Source organism: Heliangelus exortis, chromosome 5 (assembly GCF_036169615.1).
Source record: "Heliangelus exortis chromosome 5, bHelExo1.hap1, whole genome shotgun sequence".
Lineage (NCBI taxonomy): Eukaryota > Metazoa > Chordata > Aves > Apodiformes > Trochilidae > Heliangelus > Heliangelus exortis.
This window is the reverse complement of record NC_092426.1, coordinates 17860232-17881460: the sequence shown is the minus strand read 5'-3', so window position 1 is coordinate 17881460 and position 21229 is coordinate 17860232. Positions and strand designations below refer to the sequence as shown.

The window sequence follows — 21229 nt, the reverse complement described above, 5'->3', positions numbered from 1 at the left end:
ACACCTTACATGAGAGGTTCCATGATCTGGAAAGGGGGGGAAACTGGTAAGCAGAAAATTCTCTAGCAGGGTAACCACCTTAGTAACCCCAAGAGAAATCTTTCATCAGCACTGGACAGTAGGAGTGAGCCTGTTTTTTTTTTTAAGTGTTCCACACGTAAATTCTATTATAAAAATCCTCCTTTTCTCTAAACTTCATCTTCCTCTGTGCTCATATCCTAGATATGATTTATAGAGCACCCAAACATTTCATCAAAGACTGAATGGGAAAACAGCAGATTTTTCATACAAACTGATTTGTTAGCAAAGGATAAATCAATGTGGCAGGCAGAAATACAGTGGAGATTATAATACAAATGGTAAATATGGAAGGCCTCCCAAATGAAAAGGGTTGGGTGTTGTAGGGGGAAAATGGATGATTTATGGTGCAGAAAAGAGAAAGTTTCCTGTGATGATGTTACATTGCCTTTAAATGGAGTGGGAGGGTAGGGGAAGAAAGAAGAGAAAAGGAAAAAAAATATTTATTTACAAGACAAATTGCATGCAAAGTGTTGCTTTTTGAACACTTTGCCTCTAAGATTTTATTCAGGGAGGCATTTTTCATGAGTCTGTAATTTAGGCAAAGGAATGGTTTGGAGAATTTCCTAACATATTTGTGAATTGCTAATATGCATGAAATAGGAAGGCCAAACAAAAAAAATATTTGTTAACCCAAGTTTAAATATTCACACAGTCTGACAGCTACTACAAGGCAATTAGATTAAGTCAAAGGTAAAAACCAATCCTAAATCGTCTTAAGAAAACATTCTCTGCTTAAGGCAAGCATAAGATAGGCATTTTATATTTCCAAATAATTGCAAGTCTAACAACTGCTGCTATGCAATGCTCAGCAATGAATTAAAGAGTCCAAAATGTTTTATGCCCTGTTTGCAGAACTCTGAGCTGCAGCAGATGGATCAGCCATTGGTGCAGGGGCATGAAACCATCAAGTCTGGGTCATTCACTAAAGTTGCAGGCTCTGGTAAAACTATCCTGTTCTGCCCAGGCTGTTTTATGCTGGTTAATCCTTAATCATCACATCAGTTACCCTGCTTCAGTTTCATTACATGCATGGAGTACTCAAAGGAAGTAAGGCATATTTCACTGCTTCCAATTCTTCAGTGCTTTTAAAAACCATATTGTCAACAAAAGCCTTTACTAGAGGGACAGTCACACTTCAGATTTTGTTAATCTAATTTAAATAACTGAATTAACACCCTAACCTTTATACAGACTGCTCATAGGAGAATCTACAGCGTTTCAGCAAAATATTCATCTAAGACTGATAATGGAGAGAGTTCAAATGCCTAATTTCTGCATCTCTAAATCCATACTGCACCTGTGAGTTATCACGTGCTCTTGACTGCAAGCACTTTACAAGCATGATGCATAGTGAGGAATTAGAAGGCAAATCTAATCAGATATTTCACTTTACTACAGCAAACAAGATTCACACAGGTCTGTTCTGGGAAGTTAAGAGTGGCTGTACTCAGCCAGATCAAACCTTCATTTAACTCTGACTGTCACCACTACCAGGGAATGGTAACAGACACCCAGGGAGCACCTAGTGCATGATGAGGTGCTGAGCAGTGATAATCCCTCAGCATTCAATATATGTCCCTATGTGACAGTGTATTATGTTGTTATGTTCTGACATAAAAAGCTACTTCCTTACACCAGCAGCCTCCTTTCTCTAACTCATTTTATCAGGATCTTTTGAAGTGCTGTGAAGTGAGTGTAGCTCCCTGCTCAGCAAAGGAGCTCTTAGCCAGAAGTTCACTGACTTGATTTTAAGAAAAAAAAAAAAAAAAAAGTCTTTTACAAGATGATTGCCAGCCCTGTGAAATCTTAATTTTTTTAACACCTTTTTTTTTTTTTTAATTGAGGATGGTCAGATGAGGGAAACCTGTAGACAGGTCAATTTTGGCCTCCTCTTTACCAAAATTATGTGTTCTGTATGGAGACAATGCTATCAAACTATAATGGTGGTTTGAAATAAAACCTCATTCGTAACAACTGACCCAGCTGACTACAACAGGATCATCAAACAAGCAGCAACAATAGCTTTCACCATTTAAAATCTTGGACTGCACTTGATTACAATCTGAGCTTAAAATCCTCAGACTGGAATCTGCAGTCTTCTACTGAAGCTTCAGGTCATTTGGTTCCTGAAAAAAATTCCTAAGCTAAGATACTGAAAACCTTAAAATAGTGTTTGTTTTACTTCTGTAAGCTTAACTGGGAAAACCCTCAGCAGATGCAAATACACATATGCCATGTCACTGAAGCTGAATATTATACACTGATTTACACCCATTAAAGAACTATATTTTTCTTGGACTTTAGAAGTAAAATATTTCTTCTGATTAAAATTTGAATCTGCCTACTTTGGGGAAAAATGAAAGCACTATGTTCTTACAAAAACTACTTTTAGCATGATCACAACAAAACATTACTATACTCCTTAGTTTTTATCTGTATCTTTTGAATTGCATTCACACTATCCACCTCAAAATTAATATTTCTTTTAATAATAAGCAACAAAGTTATTCAAACAAATAAAGAAATAATACTAAACCAGGGAACAAGAGAAGAAAAATTGAAATAGTCAACAATATATTTCTCTTGTACATTAAGCATTTGAGCTATCTTTGGGAAGAAATGTATGCTGAATCAAGTTCTACTCAAATGTTTGGAATAATATTGTTGGTATTTAGAGGAAGCAGTGAACAAGCATCTCTCAGTTCTCACCTTCACTGAAACAGTGAAATACAGCCACACAACCTGTTCAGGCCTCAACTTGATTAGTTAAAATGGGAGCTTTATATGTTCCATTAGGCTTTATTCATCATAAACTAGAAAAGAGAGTTAAAAGTGACTTAGGGGAGGAGGCTAGAGAGGGTGTCATAGAGTTTTTTACCTACTCGGAGAAGAAAATAGTTGCTTTACACTATGAATCTTGGAGAAAACATGAACAAACATGTTGTGTAAAATGAAACTGTAATATGAAACAAGGATGAAAACCCACATATTTTTGATTCTCTTGATTTACTTAGAAAAAGATATATACATATATATATATTTTCTTATGTTCCCATGTTGCTAAAATTTAGAAGAGGTGTCAAGGTGCAAATATAATATCATCACTGTCTGATTGAACTGATCATTTGAGAGTATCACTTACTGTCTCAATAATCCTACTGCAGTTCTTGAAGATACGAGAGCTCCTGAATTTGTTTTCAATAAGTCTTCTCCAGTCTCTTCATCACTGACCTGAGAAACACAAAGAAACCCCAGTGAAGGAATCCATTTCTTTTACAAAAAAAAACATTAAAAAATAACACATTGCCCACTCCCCCTACTCACCACCACATGCATACAGACATAGGGAAAAATTGTATTAAATGTTAAGTTACTGATACTTACTAGGTGGGATTAAACACAGTTTTACTAGAAACTGAGTGCCAATGACTGGGATAGAGATGTAATTCAAAGGTAAATTGCAAAAGAGAGAAGGTTTTTGAGAAGAAATGACTGAATGCAGCAATGAAGAGAGAACTGAGAAAACAACTGAAGGCTGGACACATTTAAAGCAAAAATAGAGTCATTCTCAATATGAACATAAAAGTTGGAGAGGAGAGTGTGAGAGTCCTTTGCAGCAAAGCATTTGTCCAGTACAAATTGTATAATAAAAACAAAGCATCTGAGTTTTACAGTACAAATGTCAAACTGTAAGGGTCTGACTGGGATCTGATCTGTTCTGGATCAGCCTGCTCTTTCCAGAACCTTCTGTCTGTATGAAAATTAGAAAGTCCAAAAAACATTACTTAAAGATACATGATCACAAGTGGGGGATAACTCAGATAAATATAGCCCTAGATAAGTCATCTCAGCTTTTACTTACATGGAGGAAGGAATATTGAGACATGTTTCCAGAAAATGCAGTTCCCTATAGATACACACCAGGGTCAAATGAACAACTTGCTTTTCCCAGTAATTTCTAACTCTATCTGTAGGTTATATTTTGATCTGTTTGAAACAATCTTGATAATTTGGATTTTTTGTGTGTGTGTGTCTTTGCTTTCTGAACACTTTGTGTTGCTATTTACTTATTTAAAAAGGTAGCACAAGACTTCTGATGAGAGATGGGTGACACTTCTATTTTTCATATAACCTTTTTGAAGCAATTTCCAAGTCAAAAGATTCAAATACAAATTTGAGGTTTGTTTTCAATAGAAGAAATGGCTTCTGCCTGAGGATGGGAAAGCTCTATAGAGGGACCTGGACAGGCTAGATCAAAGGGTGAGGCCAGCTGTATGAGGTTTTAAAAGTGCCAGGTCCTATATTTTGCATGCAAAAATACAGTCTTAGGGAAGAGTGGCTGGAAAGCTGCCCAGCAGAAAAGGCCCTGGGGGTGCTGGTTGACAGCCAGCTGAACATGAGCCAGCTGTGTGCTCAGGTAGCCAAGAAGGCCAACAGCATCCTGGCTTGTACAAGGAATAGTGTCTCTTTCTCTTTATCTTTCTCTTCTCCAGGATGAACAACACCAGCTCTCTGAGCCTGTCATCACAGAGAGGTGCTCCAGGACTCTGGTCAGATTTGTGTCCCTACTCGGGATTTGCTTCAACAGCTCCATCTCCTTCTTGTGCTCAAGAACTGGACATAGTACTCACTATGGGGAGTTTCTCAAGAGAAGAGTAGAGGATGCTTTTACATGTAGACCAGAGAACCTGGGTGAAGGATGCTATACAATATAGGAAGACATCTTTTAGATAAGGATAAGACTAATATGCCTGTTAACCTTTAACCTGTCCAGTTTTTTGTCCGAGAACCCAGTAATCCTGATGGCTCTAAAGAGCTGGGTGCATGTTGCAATTCCTCACAAAGAAAAGCAATGTCTTTCACCTTTCTGAGCTATTGTAACAGGTTTTCTGAGTGTTACATTATCAACCTATCAATAACTATTCAACTCTAATGCCAGCAGAAATATGCTGGAAAAGAAGATGATCATGTCTGTCACATCAAATTTCAAGTTTGGGGCATAGATGATTATTGGAACAAGAGGTGTGTCAGGATCACTTCCTTACATTTTTTTTACCTCCCATTAGCAGACAGCTTGGGATAATCAGGTGCTCACATAAGCAAAAACCATACCAAGAAGCCACATTAAAAAAAAAAAAAAAAAAAAAAAGTAGAATTTTCACTGTAGCTGTCAGCCAGCAGCTATTACAAATGAGTAATTTATAAGCGTGTAATTTACAGAATGTGTATGGAAGTGCCTTTAATGCTGATATAAAGACAGCTTGGATTTGTAATGAGATTTTTATAGCATATTGTGCTAGGTTTAATGTAGGCATGTAAGTATAGCTTCCTCAGCAATCACTAAGGGTTGGTTGAGGGTGTTTTCTTTCTTTTGATTGCAAGTCTGAAAAATGTGCATTTAAATGGGACCTTCAGTAAATTTACATAATTATTTCAAATCTGTCAATGTCTATTCTTTGGACATGCTCAGTCTGTAATGTATGGAGGCTACATTAATTATAAGAGGCATTTTCAAACTGTCACAATGCTACCAGGATGAGAAAACTAATCCTGTGCTTAATGCATGGCTGGATCCTTCTGTAAAATGATGAGAGGCATCCTAGGGAGAAAGGTCTACTTACCATAAATTACATTTTCAGTATATTTCTTTTTTTTTTCAATATTTTATTTTCTCAAACATACTTGCATGAAAACAGGGTCCCTGGCTAAAGAAGCCCTTTCTCTCTGCATTTCCCACCACCACAACCACTTTAGCAATTTAACATCCTCCTGTGGTCACTAGGGCTCAAATCCTGTCAACATTTATACATATTCTTAATATTTTAAAGAGACCCACTTATTTTCTTGCAGCAACCTACTACAGTACAGTGCAGTAGATGGTTATGTTTTGCAAGATTATGACCAGATGAGTGTGTGCTCTGAAGAGTGGTGGAACCAGCACTCCTGGAAGAAAGAAATCTTAAGGAACTGAATTCAGCCCAAAGTTGTACTACCTAAAAAATTCTTGGCCTGAAAGATCAAGAGCACAGGAAAACATTTGCCAGTGCATGTCAGGAGCACCCACTGTTACACAGCCTCAGAAGAAACCTGGAAGAGACGAGCAGTCAGTCATTCCAGTCAAGGATTTCTTCCTTGGATGCTGCTGACCAAGATGGCAAATTAGAGATGATTTGTGTCTCTGTGGGATAAATTGTGACACCTTTTTTGGAAGGTGCTTTTTTATCTGAATCCACAGGCTAGATTTTGGTACAGGGGCCTCCCCCTCAAAGAAAAAACACTGTAGCTATTGTATCACAACTGTCAGCTTTTAAAGTCTTCATTTTTCACAATCACAGTACTAAAGAATAAGCATAAAAATGTTGATGAGGTACATTGAAGATTTTAAATCTATTTTCTCTTCATTCAGAAATTACTTTTTCTGTAGGAAATGACATCTGTTTACACTTTGCTCTGATTAAGGAGATCTGGCTTGTTGTTTTCACAGGCCACTGAGCAAATATTCCAGAAATTGCACAGTCACATGTGCCCATGTATTTCACCTTTGTAGCTCAAGGTCCCACTGTAGCAGCAGATGAAACCCCATCTGGGGTGGTAACAACCAGTAAGTTTCTCAGCTTGCCAAAACCAACAGAAACTTGTGGAAAAACAAGGAAAGAAGAATCAAGCTTTCTACACTGGCAGGAAAAGATGAAATGAGAAGAGGACATAGTTTCATTCCTCTGAAGGGTAGTGCTCATTTGGAATTTTATCACCAGAAGAAGTAGCCATTTTTGGCCCTGGAACAAATAGTTCTGAGAGCCAGATTTAGCTCTGGATCAGCTATAGACCTGAAGAGAACAACATGAAACTTAGCAGTTTCATTGCATTGAGAGCATGCAAATCTCCAGTGAATCTTCTAAGTCTCAGTCTACCATTCAGTGTCAACAGAATTCAAAACCTCTAAGTAAAATTCAGTCTAAATCACTGAGTTTCATCCATTTCTGGGACTAGTTGGATGTTATATATACTGAAACCAGATAGATTCATAGGTCAGTCCATCATTTGCCACCTAAACTTTACCCTCGGGACCCAGAATCTCTGTGAATCTTTAAAGAGACACTGACCTTTGGTTCAGCTTTCCTGTGCAATGTGGAACCAGGTGAATTTTTGGTGTGTGGCTTGTAGCTCTGCTGAGGACCCTTCTCACAGCCTCCTGCGTGCACATGTCCTCTTCATTCTGTTGCACATTGAACCATTCCAGGTAAATGGCTATAAATACCAAGATTATTTTATGAAAAAGTGAGACACTGTCATCTTCCTCCCCGTCATTGTTTATAACTAGCAGGTAAAATATGATCTGATTTGTCACATACAGCTGCTGACCAATGTAACCACAACTTGAAGGAGGAATCTGATGAATAAAGAGAAAAAAAAAGAAAAATAAGTATAGTAAAGAGTAGATTTTCATTGGATACTAAAACTAAGTAAACATGATATGTAATTTATCAAAAGCATAAATACAAGCAATGCCAACATGTCTTTTTCCTCTAGAATGATGTATTTTACCAGAGGGATATTTTAGATTTTTCACTTTTTGCCAAGGTAAGTTTAATACTTCTCTAATCTACAACATATGGGTCTTATGACATTACACATTATTTGCATCACCAATAAAACAGCTCATTAATCAAACATGCCAACATAGCCTCCAACAGTATAAACTGGAAAATGTGCTTTTTCAATATTTTAAGTGTAATTATTTGGTTGAAATACTGTCTTTTACTACAATAACCATCTGTTAATTTTAACACTGGTCAAGCATGTTGGCAATTATAAGTCTCAGTTTAACTGAAATCTTCACTGGAAGTAAAAAAATACACTCTGTGAATACATTTATTTCCAAATTAACTGGTGTTTCTTCGGCTTTTTTTTTTTTCCATCAGAGTAACTGAGCAAATTTAGAATAAGATAGTTTTGGAGTATTCAATATCTATCTATTCTTTGTATAATTATATTATTTTACTCAAGCTCAGTCACTCTGTAGCATGGTCTTATTAAAAATTATAATCAAATTTTGTACACAAATAAGTAATTTTCTTTAAATAATCTCCTACAGTGTGAAACAGGAAAAAGGTATTGTTCAGAATTTTCAGTTCAGCCTTTGGCTTGTAACAGTTTCAGTTTGAAAACAGGAACAAAAATATTTCAGATTCAGAATTTATCAGCATTTTTGCATAAAACACATCAATTTAAGTCAATAAGAATGGCTTTTCTCTTAAACAGAAAAAGACGGGATCTGAATTCTGGTTTAGTTCCAGTGTTACAGAAAATGGATATTTAAATTATAATTTTGCATACATTTGCATTCATTCATCTAGCAAATGTCAGTGCCCAGATGAGCACAGGCTTTGTCAGCCTCCATTCAGAAAATAAAACCTATTCTTTTGTCTACCAGATTTCACATCCAGTACTCAAACAGGGCCCGACTCACAAGCAGCTAAGCATAGAGTTGGCTTTGACCACATTTGTGAAGTCCTGTGTAAAACAATGAGAAAATGAGGCTATGAGTAAGAATTTTATCATCAGAAACAGATTGTCAAATTAAAGGAATAGTTACCTTCATCACAGGTGTTAGTGTTTTGTCATGACATTATATTTAAAGGAACGTGGCTAATATGTACAGTACAGGAGATTTATATGTGAAAATAAATCTGTGCACAGCCTTTAGCAATGTGGAATTTATTCAGTATTTTCATTTTCACTACTCACACAGTCTCTTTATTTTAGCCTTCTGTCTGCACCAAAAGCACAATAATACTGCTTAGGGTGAAGTGAGACTTAAAGATTCATGAAGCTCTTTCAGAACCTACAGTGAAAGGCATTCTAAAATCCCAATGTATTACTGCTGTCTATTAGGAAGCACATCCTATGAAAACTCCCTAACATTTTCCATTAAAATTATTATTTTGAAAACAAAACACTATTCTCACTGAGAAAGGCTGAGCTATTTTAAGCCAAAATGAGAACTAACTTTGAATTTCATACTCACTGGCACTTTTAAATTTCAGAAGAAAATTAAGAACCTATTTTTATTGATTTCAGATGAGTCAGATGTAACCAAACTCGGGGCTTGCTCTTCAAATGCTTACACATGTGCCCAAGTTTGGGAGAGTTTCCAGCAAGATTAGTTGCTTGTATAAATTTAAGCAAGCACATCAGTGTTTGGAGACTCAGAGTCTAAGAAATAATTTTTTACTGTTTCTCTGAATAGTTGCTCCAAACCTGGTAATGATAACAAACTCCCACTGACCTTAAAGCAAACAACTCATTCTCAAAAGTGTTATTAATTATTTTCCTGCTGAAAATTACTTCTGAAGTCCATAGATATTTTAGTTTCATAAGAATTAATGAAAAATCATATTTTCCAGAATATCAGAACAGGTATACTGAGTCAGCCAAGAGAGGATATGTCTGCCTAGTGTAAATTTTCGTCAGACGTTATGCTATCCAATTATTGTGAAATAATAAAACACACTCAGAGTGCTATATTTTTTCCCTCTGGGTTCTGGTGACATGCACAAGCTGTTGGAGTAATATTGTCACCAGAAACCTTTGATAAAAAATAGTTCTATATAATACACTTGGGTGCAGTTTACTCTCTGTATTGTAAATATAATGCAGAATATCACATGAGAGTCACTAAATTATATAACTGCTTATGCAAACCTGCACAATACCCCTAATGGTCCTCCATAAATCTGCATGTTTTGCCATTTCTTCCCCATCTCTCAGTATTTCTTTTCAAATACTTTATTTGGTTGTATAGATATTTTTCTCCACTGCTGTCAAATTCCCATTAGGGTGCAGGTTCAGCACTGGTCTGAAAAGCAAAACCTGCAGACAGGACTTGCCAACAGCAAGAGGTAGCACCGAGCTGCCTGTTCAACAAATGCTTAACCCTAAAGAAGGCAAAAAGTATCAAGCACAGTGGTTCAGAAAGCCAGGCTGTGGTAGCTTGGATTTCAAAAGAGAGTGTGGGAGGCCAGCACTCCCTAATGAAAACACTTAACATTTTTTCCTATTGTTCCTAAACAGCAATAAAACACATAATAAAATCCATACTATATAGGAAAAAATAAATACTTCCCACAGGGGCTGATGGCAGTTTCTGATAAAATGATTTTTTTTCCCGTTGGAAAAAATGCCAGCCCACCAAAAAAAAATCAAGAAATATATGAATTTCCATAAACTTTGACCAAAACACTTTGAAGGTTACAGTGAGTCAAGGCAAGGTAGAGGCTGCTAAGAGCTCCATTTTTCTCATTGCAGAGATGAATTATGCCATCACTGTTATTCTCAAAACAACATATTTCTCAAAACTTTTCTTCTGACTGCTCTGGTTCGTCATAGCCAGGGGAGGACATTCACCAAGAGCTTGCTTCACCTGACCTTGAGTGGCTGCTTCACAATAAGAGCCAAGCAGAGAGCTCCTGGGAGAGTCAAGAGAAATGGTTTCATTCCTCAGAGCCACACAGTTCAGTCTACCAAATGTTTTACACAGGGAATCTCTTCTTTAGGGATTTCTTTTCTCTGTGATGTGGTTTCATGCACCCGGGCTCCTGCAAATCCTAGCAGGTGAAACATGGCCTTATGTTCAAAATATTTGAGTGAAATAAGTTTCCTTTTGAGGGCAGGCTCTGTTTAGTCATTCTATTTTCTATTCATACAGATGATCCCTGGTTTATACGAGGGTGTGTCCCCTACGACAAACAAAAATCATTAAGAATGAAACCTTGCCCCTTTACTCTCCATATTCTGTCTCTCCTTTTTGTCTGTTTTTCTACCACTTGTATCATGATATTATCCAGCTATGCTTTGGCATCTTTTAAAATAATCTGCCAAGGCTCTCTCCCTGTCTTGACAGAGTGCACTTCAGTTTTCTGCTAAGATACAGTCAGTGAAATATCCTTACATTACATCAGTAAAGAGAGAAAAAAGCATCTGCAGAATGATACCTGTTTCTAATTACTGCACCACCACCTACTGCCCACTTCACATCTTTCAGTACTCTTTAGATTCAGGATACAACATTTTCTTTTTCCCCATCTATTTGTAGTTTTCAGAACTATTAAAAACCTGCCATAGGGTACCATACACTGCTGAAACTATTGCAGCTAATTTAATCTATTTAGTACTGAGAATTACAGCAGATAATAAAGCAATCCAAACAAGCCCTCCTATCAACAGTATTGCCACTTTATGAGGATTTCCAAGCATATGAGGGTCTATATTTCACCACTGTTTTGTAGACCTGTACAAAAATCATGAAACCATCTAATCTATCCTTCTCACATCAACATATCTAAAGCATCCACCACCTTTTTTTGGCCTCCTTTCATGTCACCTGGAACACACATTGGTAAGAAAGAGCCCATTCCCTTCTTGTGTTTTTTTCCTCCACTTTCTCTCTTGCTGTTAAAGAAAATTCACAGCTGTTTGCACTAAGTTAAAGGACATGATATCAGTTTTAGAACTCTTAGTCAGCTGTGGCAAATGAAGGTATTTTTCTATCTCACTCCATGTGACTAGGTTAAAGAGAGTTTAAAGAAAACTTTGCTTAACCAAAGTAATTCTCTTTTTGCTACCTCCTTTTGCTAGAAGAGGAAATCCTGGATTTAAGCTGTGCTGTTTGAGAATTGTTTCAGTACTTTGACCATCTTTAAAACCTACTCATAACATCTCTTGCTCTCACAACATTGATCAACAATAGATCAACAGGTATTCATCCTACTGAGACAGAATGAGACTGTTTCTCTTCTCTTTTCTGTATATATACACAAAAAGTTGACATGCAGTCCTACACAATTGTACTGTTTCCTAATTCATTCTGGGCTCTGTTTCAAATCTGTCCTTTGGAGGTGGTATTTTTTGGGAAGAAAATAGGGTAAGTGTAGTAATGTACTCTATGGAATCCTTCCAGTCTGAGACATTAATATTCTTAATTTACTACCTTTTACCTCTATTCCACTGTGATAAACTCCCCCAAAACCAAGCCATCTGCTCCTTTCTTCATTAAAATCCCTTTCTGTTTTCAGCATCACCCTCTGAAACAATCTGTTTTCAGCCATTACCATTTATCTTCTTCTCTTCTACTTTAGTTATTCAAAATGTTTGTTCTGTAAGGAGGGAAGCATCCCACCAGTATACAAGATAAATTTGCTCTTTCTTCTACCAATATATTGCATTTCTATCCAGTAACAGCAGTTGTCTTGGACCTTGCAGAGAAGCATCCCAAAAGAGAAGAAAATAGTTACATGGACTAGAAAGATATTACTTAGTCTAGCTGAGTGTTTACTTTTGTTAAATGAAGTAGTCACATCACATAAAGCTGTTTATGAAGCTCATCCTAATCTACTGCCTGGCATCAAGGGAACGTGTTTTCCTTGGTGCTCGGCCTTTCAGAGACAAAGTGTTTTAGTTGTTAACATAGCCTCTTCCTGTAGCTGCCACAGCCCCAAACATTACTTAAGTGTCTTCAGAGCTGATTGTAGGAGAGGTGATGCCAGGCTCACCAGAGACAACAAACCTGAGAGCCACTCTCTGCAGTTTTGCTCTGTGCCAAATTACAGATATTCCTTGCCTTGTATGTTAGCTGTGCCTTTGTTTTTTCTGTGCCAGTTCAAGACCCATGAAGGCCATATACTTTCACAATTATGATTTTACAATCAAATATACAACGCATGAATTCCTGGTGGCCAAATCCAAATGCACTCTCAAAATGCTAACGCCTAGGGAAATAGTCCAGAGGGGACTTTTGCCATATACTTTATTACAGCAATAACATATATTCTGTTAACAAAACCACTGCTGTGTCAGCATGTTATGGAAAAAAATAATAAAAGGAACTATAAATAAAATACATAAATTTAATTAAAGTTTAATACTGTAGGAAGAATCCTCTCCTTAAAAGAGACTATAAATATGTTTTTGTTATTTTATCTTCATGATGTATCTTGGTTTTCCCTCCAGTTTATATTTTATTAATCTTGTTGCTTATTTACGAACATAGTAATTACTCAAAAGATGAATGGATGGTTTTACAAAATCACTAGATACAAAGCTATTCATCCAATAAGTAATCCCATCCTTGCTATATAATTCTACAAAAAACACTACAGAGGCAGTCATATAAAAAAAAAGCAAATCTCCTATATTTTTTGGTTGCTGCTTGAAAACAGATTTCTTTTTCAATTGTGAAAGCAAAGTAACTTGCTATTCTTGGCATAAACAAATTGTAACATTTAATAAACAACATAAAAACATTTAAGCGTATCTTACCATTTTAATATAACTGCTTATAATTTTGAAATGTTCCCTATTTCCCTGGGCTCCCTTGTTTCAACACCAGGTTGCATTATGAAATAATTCTTTTTTCCTACAAATTCCAGTAAACAGCCCATATTTATGCTTAGGACACAGATATGTTGCTACACATGATCAGCATTGCTGTTCCTACAGCTATCCTTAAATAATTGTTGTAGAGCTTTCAGATCCATGCTGGAAAACTTTCAGGACACTATCATCCAATCTGAAATGCCTGCTTTTCAGAAGACTGCAGGCAGCTGGGCACAGGGGGTGTTTTGAGCTCTGAAGCCAGTGTTAGATTTCTTACCTAAGGCAGGTGACAGGAATTGTCCTCCAGAGATGTCTCTCTTCCTAGACAGTTAAGGCTCTACAGGACACAGAAGAAATCAAGAGCTGAGACAGAAGCTCTTATTTTCAGTGAAAAATAAAAGATAAAAGAAAAAGTTAGGGTGGTTTATGTTCTGATCCTAGTGTCAACGGAGCAGTCAGGAACAGCCTGAGACATATATCATTGATATATGTGGTACTTGCCCACTGATGAATGTTGCTGTTGCTGTGGGTAGTCTGAGCTTGATATTACCAGTTGAAAACCAGCAGCCATTCTGTGATCTGGATTCACTTTCTGGTATCTATAGAAAAAATTAATTTCTCACCATTCCTTAAGCGTGAAGAATGTACAAATATCCCAGAACTTCAGGAAGGCATTGACTCATCAAGATTAGCCAGTAGGCAAGTGCTGGGAGCAGCAAGTGAACAAAATCCTTATTTCACTGCTTACCTTGAGCAAGATGCCTAAGTAATGTAAAAAGCCTGAGAAGCCATTGTTTTCTGGTTTTCTTCACTCATACTGATGGCCAGAGTCTGGAAAGACAACTGTGCATACATGATTGGTTTTCTGTTATCAAGGCTCAAGTCTTGTTTTCTGTTCCGGGTCATTGATTTAAAAGATGCCAGCATGAGCTACTCCTGGCCCAGACACAGCTGAACACAGGAGCTCAAGGGATGGCAAAGGCAAGATTCTTGCACATAAGAAACTCCTTGCAAGGAAACCTGGCCAAGGCTTAGGGCTTAGACACACAGACACCCATGACATAGCATGACCTGTGTGAACAATCTCACATGTGTGAAAGAATGCCTTTGACTTCAGGGACCTTTGGAAACCTGATGGGCACAAAGAACAAACATATGATAGAGATGCCATAACACTGACAAGCACCTGATTGCACAGAGCAGCATAAAATATTCAAAATGAGAGATGAATTCCAGCTACAAAGATTGAGGACCTGAATCCAAATCATATCACTGCAAATAGAAGACAAAATAGCTCCTGAAAAGCCTAACTTGTTAAAAGTTTTGTGGGTTTATATAACAGACATAAATGTAGGGCTTTAGCGTGAGATGCCTTATAATTTTATTAATGGGATAATAAAACAGTAAAACCACTACTGTGTTAATATGTTAGTTTTAAGCATGTACGGACAAGGCAATAAAGATGTTAAGTAGTCAGTGTCCTTAAAAAATTTTAGTACAATCAGATTTTTTTGACATCATACATTTTGAGACAGAAGGTCAAGTTTTTGCTAATTTATGCTAATGCATTATGTTAATTTTAAAATGAGATTTGCCATCTGACAGATGAAATAAGTTATGCTAAGCATATTATGGTCTGCATAGCCTAAAATAGCAAAGAAGCAATTGGTTTTAGGAGCTAATAGAGTGTGTTTGTAGGAGAAGAGATGAGAGCAGTTTTCTCAAAACAAGATTCTGATATCTGTCATTTCCCCAGCTCCTGACAAATCAAGGAGATTTTAAGTATGTTAACAAAAAGTTCAAAATATTACTTCATTCCCACTTCTGAACAGAGTGGCAAATGGTGTCTTTTTTCCTCCTGTCCAGGTACACAGTACTTGCTCTAGTAATTTCAATGTGCCTAATAACTTCCACTTGAATCTTTAGAGAGGCATACATGTATTTAATGGATATCTTGTTTGTTTTCCACCTAGCAGCTAACTGACTCTGTTCTCATTTGGTGAGAGAATGTGGGTACCTTGCAGCGTGTGTGTTCACGCTACTCACTGCACTGTGGCCACAGCACAGCTGTATCTGAGTTTGCATTAAATTAGGCAGTTCAGGAGCTGGCAGCAGTTTTCCAGCAACAGCATGGAGCTCAGCACTAGCAAACAGCCCAGACGTTTGCCCTGCATGAATGTTTACCAGGTAAGATCCAGGCTGCCACAGTTTCAAGTGCTGGAGCTAGTTAGTTGAAAATTAATCACCACAGCAGTAGTGTATCAGTGTTATTGTCTCATTAGGAGGAGGTGCCTCTGATCCTTTAACAAGTACAGAAATTGTATTAGCAGTGTAGAGAACTTGCAGTTAGGAAAAAAAATAATCCCTTGTGCTTTTACTCTGTTAATTTAGGGAGATGTGGGAAAAGTATCCCATGCTAATGGCCACAGAAGAAAGAGTTGAAAACAGTGGCCATTTCTCCCTCTGCTATTACAACCCTTTCACAGCACTCTGCTGTTTCTCCAGCACTGGCAATCCATCCCTCGTGCATAATACGGTCCCCTCTCTCCCACCAGCTTCTCCAGCACCTGCCACCACCTCCACTGAGAACCCCTCAGCAAACAGCAAGTATGGACAGATCCTTCAGAGTATTGCCTGGAGAAATCTACATTATTTCTACCACTAGTAAGTTACATATATTTGGTATCACTGATGTACAAACACATTTTCCTTCATGAGTAGGACATCTAGAGCACCGACCCCTCTCATGCTTTGCCTGACCTACCATTCTTTTTGCTGTGCTATTCAGAGCTATAAATATTTTATTTGTTTCCAATTTTATTTGATGAGCAAAACACATCTTCACCTCTGGCTTTCTATGGAAACAGCATGTATCACGACACCTTGTCCTGAGCCTGAGCTGGCTGGTGAGCACAGCATCAGCCTGGCACTCCTGATGAGGAGCACAGAGCAGGTCCTGCAGGCTGCCTGACCCCGTGCTGCCACACTGCACCAGTGCGGCAAAGCTCTGTGCACACACTGTGCTCAGAGATGAGGTGCTACAGGGACTGCTAATATCATACACTTAGGTTAGATACTCTAAAGCTAAGCTTGCAGCTGAAGGAGTGATTGAAACCATAATTTTGGCTTGCTTCCAATAACTATAAAAGTTGCCTAGACCAGGGCATTAAAACACAGAACTCTCACAACTATTTTAGATTATTTTGTGCCTAGTGCACTGGGTATTGCAGTTTGTATAGGGGAACAGCAATATGTGCCATAGATCATGGCAAAATGTGGCTATATGTGCCCTCAGAACATAACGTATTCTCCTGCTCGCAGACGGATCATATACTTGCATCATTACTGACAAATGTTTACCCAATCAAAGCCTCCAAGGATGTGAATACCACATCTTCAGGCAATCCATTCCAGTGCTTCACTATCTGTACTATAATGTTTTAGTTTGCCTTGCTTAGTTTACCTAATAGCTAATGTGCATTGTTCTTGTTGAAGTATATATATATATATATATCCCATGTAGAGTGGAGTGTACAGCTTTTTGAATCAGATTTGATTTAATTTCTTTATCAGCAAACCCAAGAAGATACCATAAAGTCTGGGAAAAGTAGCAAATGCTTTTACATCCCCATCAGGATGGGGGATGTACTTCTTGCAGCATATACCAGGTTTTAAATTCTCTGAGATATTTGTAAAGAAATGTGTTTTCAACCCTTTCATCCCCCAGACAAATTCCAAAATTGCAATCCCCTCTGCAGAAGCTGAGCAGTGCATGGTCTCCACATGGAGAGGAGTTAACTCACTTTCCCTTCAGATTTAAATGCACACACAGAAAATGTTTTTCAAATTTAAAACACCTAGCACCTTTTATAGTAATGAAATAGAAAGGCAAGTTACCACAACTGCTACATTATTACTTCTAGTCTAAAAAGCTGCTAAAAATGTGGATGTAAATGATTAGGAAAAGAAGCAAATGGCTTGTTAAAATAAGCACAGTCTTCTTAATTTACATGTTGGTACCCACACTGGGACTGAACCCCACAGTTCAGACTGAACCCCACATGTGTAATGACAATTTGTCATTACAATTGATGAAATTCACCTAATGCCTTTTAAAGTTAGGATTTCTTTCTCTACCGTGATTAAGTGGCATGGATAAAGGAAATATCATTTTGTCAGACATTCAATACAATTAAACATTACCTTTCCCTTCACCCTCATCATTAATGTAACTCTCTGACACGCTGAAATGGCACGGTTATAAACATGCAATGATAGAGGATTACGAGATGCCTGTATCTATCAAAGAAACAGCACAGAAATCAATAGTATAAAGGCAGAGGAACCTGGGAATTCTATGAGTGGATGCTGGAAACAGGTACCTGCAGGTATGCCAACACCCTTGTATCTGTTTTGTGACAGATTGTTTCAACACTGCTGAAGTGTTCCCTTTATTGCTTTTCCTCCTGTAGCTGTAATATATACATCTCTCAGGAGACCCTCTACATGTTCCACTTAAATAGCTGAGTTTGTATCTATTGGAAAACATGCTTCCTTCCCACCTTCTTATCTTCCTGAAGTCACTTGCCTCTCAGATCTGAGTAATATAATATCTGTTCTGCAGGGGATACAAAATCATCAGTGCCAAAGTCACCGGCAGTAATCAGAGGCATTGGGGGACACTGACTGTTAATTACTCAGGTAGGAAAAAGTGCAACACGATGCACCAGAGAAATCAAGCCAAGTACTAAAACAAAAATCCAGCTTGAAGACTGAAGAAATATGAAGCTGTCACTGCAATTCTGTGCAGAGAGCAAGTTATGGGAGTAATCAGGCAGAATTTAGTTCTTAACATTCCTAAAATAATAATAAAAATACCTTCGATTTTATTACACTGAAGCTGGAAAAGCCACACAAATTTTGCGGGCAGGTGATGTGATAAAACCATTAAATTTGAAACACTCAATAAAAAATAAAATTTAAAAAAATCAAGATTTTTTTCTTAATATGTAGTTTTTAAGATTTACCTTTTTTTTCATTAATGGAAAATTTCAAATAAATGCCACTTTGACCCAAAGCATTGAACTTTTCCAATTAGAAAATGAAAATGGTTGGCTGGAACTACTTCACCACTTATTTTTTGGGGTGAGGACACTATATTTCTGAAAATGTTTTTTCCTCAGAGAAGTTTCAATAGATCTAATTGACTTTTTCCAAAAGTGAAAGGTATTTTGTTAGCCATATTCCAGATGTATAAAATGCACAGAATCAACCCTAAAACTCTCCCAGGCACCCTAAAAGAGACACACAAATGTAATGTGGGGAAAGCACCTTAAGTATGAATAACTGAAAATGAGAGAAGAAATCAGAATAGATGCCAGCCTGGAAAATAAGCACATGAATTAGGTTGGCTGCTAAACCCACAAAAAAGGTACCACTTGTGTTTTTTACTTCTATGTTATTCTGCTGCTATGTAAAACTTGGTTAAAACATTTGTCTAGCTCCCTACTTCCATGCAAACCATTTTTGAAAAGGATCACTTACTGAAATGCAGTAAGAGTGGGGAAACCTAAGCCAACAACTTTGAAAAATGTCAACCACAAGGCAGTAGTAAAGATGCTTATCCCAAAAAGACTGCTATAAATTTTAAAGACATTTTCTCATGTGAAACAATTACAGGATTAAGTTCAATGGCTAAAGTGGGGCACATACCACTGTTGGTAATGATGCTACATTTGTTCTGTAATGTGGTGGAACTATAAAGTAATTATAGGTGCATTTATTGTGGATATGATAGCTCTGGAGTATACTTAATCTACCCACAGTGTGTTGAAGTCTAAATGGCCTACTGGGCAGGTGTGGCTCTCCTCCTTAGCTCCTTCAGCTGATGGGATACATCCAGATTTTTGGACACATTTGATTCCTGTTTGAATGTTCTATTTACAGTTTGGTGAAGTGGGGATAAGGCTTAAAGTTTTACCTCCGGATCACTTCAGTCTTACTCCTTCTCATTCTCTGATTCTTTTTTTGTGCAAGCCAGTACAATTTCAGACCACTTGCTCAAGGGAGAAAAATGATGAAAGAGAGTCTACCTTATTAGTTGAAAAGTTGGAGAACTAACAAATTGTTCTCTTGATGCTTTGAAATGCATTAAACCACTAAAAGCAAAATATTAGCTGTCTGCCTTTGTCTTCTGATGCTTCAAATAAAATAAAACATATCTCATAACTAGACAGAAAGACCCAGGTCTCCTTGTCTGGAGGCCAAAATAGCTTCAAGGATCTACCAGCAGAAAGAGACTGTGTTATCATCCCAGCCTGACTACACTCTCATTCGCTAAAACCAGAATTAAATCCTATTGCAAGACATGGTCTGAGTAGTTAAGGATCTTTTGATAGGCCCAGAGGCAGGAACTTGAATCCACTCAGGTTGTGTGATGAGTAAAATTTCTGATTCCTGTATGCATTTCTCTATTTCTGAATGATAAAAGGAGCATCTTGGGAGAAATTACAGGCTCTAGAGAATACTTGAAAAAGAGTCCAGATAGGTCAAGGAACACACAGCTAGCAAGTTAAATAGGAAGAGGACCGTGCAAAGTTTGGTAGAGTCCTATTAACTCCTTTCTTTCTCTTGCTGTTAAGAATAGAGTGAGCTGGTAACATTGACCATTTCTAAAATCCAAGATTTGCAATCAGAATTCAACAGAGACTTGTGGTGGATCCTAGAGATAGAAATAATAAATTCGTGTATGCATAATGAACTTTATTTTTTAATATTTTTTGACCTGTGATGTCTGCTCACTAGCATAAAGGATTAAATAGAAAGTTATTTTTTCACCATAGTCTTTTTAAATGTTTGAAGAGAGTTAATTCACCTCTTCACTTGGTTGTACTTCCGTGCCTTTCTCATCCATTTGTCAGCATTCTGAAAGGTCCCTCTCAGACTGGCCAGCATAAATACAACCCAATTGTATGGGGGGAAAATTAAAAACAAAAGGCTGAATGAAACGAAAGATCTTTCCATCATGCAATTGTGATTTAAATTTGTATGTATCCAAATATAACCTTTGGTAAAGCTTTTCACAGTCCCCTGTGCAAGCCAGCAATCAGCTGTTAACAGGAGATAAATTAAAGAATGTAAAATTATAACATGCATTCCACCTGCATATTGGCTTTAACACAAACATCAATCATTTTCCAAGGCAATTAGTATTGTGTTGGCCTGCAGGGAGCAGGCAAATGAAAAGGGTAAGATTTAATGCTCTATGCAACATGCATAAACACACACACATCCATACACATGCACACACCCACAGCAAAGAGATTTTTTTCACTGCTAAAGAGCTTGCTGTAAAAGCTCTCTGTCAATGTGACAAATCTCTTGAGACAAATTTAAAAACTAAAGAGATTTTTTTTAGCCAAAACTGATCACATTTATACAGAGGCAAACCCAGAATAATACCACTAAAGTCCACACCATTTCTCAAAGATCACACAGAAGTAATGGAAGCTGAATCTGGCTTAAAGTCCTTGCCAAATTCTCAGGCAAAAATACTTTCTTGATTAAGAAAAAGGCTATGAAGAACAAGGAGCTATTGTCCAAGAAGCTGGCAGCAGACTGATTAATAGGAGCACTAGCAGACCCCTGAGACACGTTTAAAGTTATTGAATTCATTAAGCTAAATTCTGTTGCCACTTGAAGTCACTAGGACTCTTGCCACTGATCACTGTTTAGGCCACTCTGTCATTATTTTCTATATGAAATAAGCAATAAA

At 37.3% G+C, this 21229-nt stretch overlaps 2 long non-coding RNA genes across 2 annotated transcripts in view; both read right to left on the bottom strand.

Moving 5' to 3' along the window:
- Window positions 1-4833, bottom strand: part of LOC139797052 (uncharacterized) — a 33700-nt gene extending 28867 nt beyond the window's left edge. The window contains exons 1-2 of the long non-coding RNA XR_011726263.1: window positions 3944-4833; window positions 3224-3312 (exon numbers count right to left, since the gene is read on the bottom strand). This is a non-coding gene — a long non-coding RNA (uncharacterized lncRNA). The remainder of the gene's footprint in view (window positions 1-3223; window positions 3313-3943) is intronic.
- A 318-nt stretch (window positions 4834-5151) lies between these two features.
- Window positions 5152-20417, bottom strand: LOC139797051 (uncharacterized). Its single transcript, XR_011726262.1, has 4 exons — window positions 20330-20417; window positions 13733-13792; window positions 7185-7329; window positions 5152-6168 (listed from the first exon to the last, which is right to left on the bottom strand). It is a non-coding gene; the product is annotated as an uncharacterized lncRNA (long non-coding RNA).
- Between the last annotated feature and the right edge of the window lie 812 nt (window positions 20418-21229).